We start from the raw sequence: 4655 nt of genomic DNA, 5'->3' as shown, positions 1-4655 counted from the left end.
CAATTATACTGGTTCCTTCCACAATCCGGAAGTAGTCCAGTCCCCCTTGCACTTCCAAGGAGATTTCACTATGAGTAATATCTGATTACAAATGCTCAAGCACACAAGCAAGAGACTTCCTTTGCTCAAGCACACAAGCTAGAGACTTCCTTTGCTCAAGAACACAATCAAGAGACTTCCTGCTCAAGCACAACTGCAAGAGACTTCCTAACTAAACAAAATTACACAGAAAATTGTTTAAGGTTGAACACTTGATATACAATCAGAGGTGCTCACAATACAAAACAGATACAGACTCAATGGACTTAAGAATTTCTAAGATATGACTTTGAGACACAGAAATTCTAAGTGAATGCAGAACAATTTCAGCAGAGGTTTGGTACTTGTGAAAATCTTGTGAGTCTTTCGTTCAGCGTTCTTGCATTACCAAATCTCTAGGTCTTCACTCCTTTATATAGAGGTGTGAAAGAGACGTTGTGAAATTGCCAGCACACCAAAGAGTCGTTGTTGAAGCTTGATCTTTCACCAATGATCTTTTGCCTAATTTGGTTGTTGTCCTATGAAGAACCAATTTGAAATACATTCCTTATCCAAAGGAACATATATGCAGGCGAGACCGTATTCTGGAGCTGTTTTCTTGTCTTGTAGCGTGGACACAAAACAGAGTAGTGGAGAACGTGGTTGTACAATTCGTACAAAGTACAATGTCAACGCTTTCGTCCAAATTGCAAGCACAAGCCTTCAAACACCTTTGAAATGACCGTTGCAAAATTCCACTAATCCTTTGTTTGTGTTTTCGAATCCAATAGACAGCTTTTGCATTGATAATTCTTCAATTCTTGAATCTTTTGCAAATCCAGTTGAGATTCAGCTTCTGGTGAAATAGCTTCTGATGAGGCAGCTTCTGATGATGCAGCTTCTGATGATATGACTTCTGGACTTCTTGTCTTCAGGAGCACTATTCTTACTTCAGAAGCGACTTAACTTCAGGAGCACTATCCTTACTTCAGAAGCGACTTAACTTCAGGAGCGCTTTTTCTCTTCAGTAACAAGTTGCCTTCAGGAGCGTCCAAGCTTCAAATTTTTGTTGTTTCCTTTGCTCTTTATTTGCTCATTCAGACCAATGATGATGTAACTTTATAATTATGGTCCTGTACACTTGAACAAATATTAGCTAGTCCAATTTACAATTTTTAATACCTTGTTATCATCAAAACTCTTTAAGGTTCATTGTTAAACACATTTTGTTCCAACAGATAATACTGATTTTATCATTGAAATCAACATAATTAATCATTTCTTTAAAAATGATACCCAATATGTTAAAATATATGCATTGAAACAAAGTCAACTGTGTCACTCAATATGAAATGGAAGCAGTAATATTCAATATAACAATATTTCCTTAAAAAAACAAAACAATATTTGTGGTGTGTTTTATCCTTCTTTTGGTGGTGTGTTTTATCTAAGTAAATAACATTAAAAACAATTAATAAGTTGACCCAAAAAAATTTAAAACAATTAATTAACCCTACTGTTGTCACACGTGGAGGCTCCTCTCCCACATTTTTTTTATTTCATTTTATTTTTTTCTTTTATTTCTTCAAGTTCAACAACTCACACCACACATACAAACACTTTTCATTTTATTTTAATTTTCTCTCTCTTGCTCTTCATTTATCAGAAGTTCTCTCTTCTCTAAACAAACCCTAGCACCTCTTCTTCTCCTTTCGTTGGCTGTGGCTGCTCCTCCACAACCATCTGGCTTATAATGTCCATTAAAATACCACCAATCTCATGATATCATCGTTTATGTTCTTCCCATGTGTTTACTTTTTCAAAACTATCTAGCTAGGGTTGACACTGTAGCACCGTCACTGCAATAAACACCATTTTCTACCAACTTTGATCTCATATTAGGAGTCTAGCAGTAGATATGGAATCTTTATGATGTAAGCTCTCTTTTGTACCTATTTCATCATGATTTGGGCACCAAACCACACGACTTCTTCTTTTGCACATGCAACAATAACAACTTTCTTAGATATGTAAATTGTCTGTAGATCTGCACAAAACTTCATCTTATTTGGTTTGAATCTGTATTTTTTTTTTGTATTTTACTTGCTCCAAAAAAAAAAAATTAGACTCTATTGTATGATTTCTTTTACCAGTTTGACTGTCTATTTATTCTCTGTTTTTGTATTTATCCCCATTCTTTTGAAAAGACCAAGCTTATGTTTTTTTTTGTTTAATTATATAATTTGTCATGTTTCTTTTTTACCAATAATTTGTAACTGTTTGTGCACCTAAATCTTGAAGATCTGATTTTTATTTGAGATTCCAACCCTTGTTCAAGTGAAATCTAATTTTTTTTAAGGAAAATCCGAAAATTATTTATATTGTTTCTAAATCTAAAAATTTGTTATCCTTCATTGCAGCTTTAGAGTCATTGGAACTATTATTATTATTATTATTATTATTATTATTATTATTATTATTATTATTATTATTATTATTATTATTATTATTATTATTATTATTATTATTATGGTATAAATCAAAAAATTTAAATTAGAAACTTTTTTTTTGTTCTCCGATAGAAATCAAAAGATGCAGTAATGACATAGATTTATCTCCCACTTCATCTTTCATCTGCAACAATTTTTTTTTCTTTTCAAATTTTTTCTACCTCACCTTATACCAAAAATAAAAATATTACGCCTCTTATCACCACTTTTTTTTATTAATAAATATATTAAATTTTTCATCATCACACATCAATTTTTCAACTGTTCACACGTGATATGTCGTAGCCACACAACAAAAAAATTTTAAGAAAAAATGCCACATCTACTTTTTATCTATTTTTATTTAATAATAATTAATTGTAATTTTTTTAATCAAACCAAGTCTTTATAATTTTCCATCTCTCTCCGTACCAAAAACAATTATCCTCCCTAGTTTTCCATCTCTCTGTAGATCTTTCAAATAAGATTTTCAAAAGAAGTTACTGTTAAAATTCATCAAATTTTAAAATTAATTTTTCATCCATTGCGGACTACTGTAAAACTTTTAATGAGAGAAGTGTAAGATGTTCTTGTTGAAAATGTTTTTGGATCTATTCCTCTAGTTCATCATGTTTTTAATTTAATTTAAAGAGCAATAATATATTTTTTTGGACAATTTGTTAAACACAGTTTGTTATATACTATATCTATATAGATCTACAGAAGTAGGTTTGGAAGATTTTTGTTTGACATAATAGATATATTTTATTTAGATATATAAAAGAATGAAAGATTAAAACTTTTGAATAAAATAAGAACTCTATTGAATGTAACACAGCATACTAAAATCAAATTAAGGTAGTTTATTTCTGCATAATAATGTCTTTCTTTGTAGTTTGTTGCATAGAATCATACCTTATCCATTGGTTTAAATCTAGTTGAATTTTTTTTTTTTATACTGCTATTTGTTGCTCGTGTATTTTCTTTTTCTTTCTTTTAGTAAAAAGAAGGTAAAAGTAATAGAAAAGAAATACAAAATTATGAATGATGTCTTGTATACCTTGGATGTAGAACATGTCATGTTGAATAAGCTGAAAAAAAGTGTAGTTAGTTTTACATAATGATATGAAAGAAAAAAAAAATACTTTTTAGCAAAGAAAAAAAAAAGTTTTTGTTAGGAAGAACAATGAATGAAATGGAGTATTGAATCTTGGATAAAAGTGTGTTGAATCTTGTATAAAAGTGTGTTGCTACAAAGTATTATTTCTCTTTTACCTTGATATATTGTGACATGGTTCATAGTTGTGCAAATATATCTTTTGTAGTGGAAAATATTAAAAATTTGTTAAAAACGTTGAAGATAATAGTGTAATTTTTTTTTTTTGGTATGATATATATTGAAGTTGATTGTATTTGAAACAAATATGTTGCTACCTTTTTCTTCTGTTTTCGGTGTTTATTGCAGGTGTTGCTCATTTTGTATTTGAAGCTTGAAGATGATAGAGTTGAAAAAATCTTCATGATTTCTTCATTTTATTGTTACCACTTTTCCACTCATGTGTAGAACATTTTTTGAACTATGTTGAATGAGAGAAGATGAAAATAAGAGAATGGTGATGGAGAGAGTGTATGAGTATTCACTTGTATATATATTGAAACTTAATTTGATTGAATTTGAAATTTGAATTTGAGAACTTGCCCCCAAATTTGGTTGGTAGCTGTGTAGAGTACACATAAAAGTCAAGGCTGACACAAATAAGCTGTCATTGGTAGTAACAATTTTTTTCAAGTAAAAGCAGACTATCTTCTTTCCCTCTCAAACGTACTCAGCCATCAATAGTTGGAATTGAATGTTCCTATGTTTTTTAATAAGCAAACTAACCAACATATAGGCTATTAGTAGTTACATGACCTCATATCAGTTAAATGACCTCATTTAGTCACAAAAAGTAATTTTAAGACATAATTTACCCTCAAATGTGAGATGTGGCAGCCAACCATTGATGGGCATAAATTAGTTTTCCACAACATACTCTTTTCTTATATTAAGAGGGATATCTGTATAGACCATCTAGTTTGCTTTAGAATCTGGTTCATGTATTTGACACTAGGAGTATGACTTTATTTTAACCAGATTGGTGGTTTATC

General features: G+C 30.3%; 1 long non-coding RNA gene across 1 annotated transcript; it reads left to right on the top strand.

The window, feature by feature from the left end:
• The first annotated feature begins 1624 nt into the window (after positions 1-1624).
• On the top strand, positions 1625-4201 carry LOC146904691 (uncharacterized). The gene is made up of 2 exons (XR_015018594.1): positions 1625-1952; positions 3973-4201. It is a non-coding gene; the product is annotated as an uncharacterized LOC146904691 (long non-coding RNA).
• The last annotated feature ends 454 nt before the right edge of the window (positions 4202-4655 follow it).

This window comes from Medicago sativa, chromosome 7 (assembly GCF_051527215.1).
Source record: "Medicago sativa cultivar Bolivia chromosome 7, Bolivia_mono, whole genome shotgun sequence".
Classification (NCBI taxonomy): domain Eukaryota; kingdom Viridiplantae; phylum Streptophyta; class Magnoliopsida; order Fabales; family Fabaceae; genus Medicago; species Medicago sativa.
The sequence above is the reverse complement of the archived record's forward strand: the minus strand, read 5'-3'. Positions and strand labels throughout refer to the sequence as shown.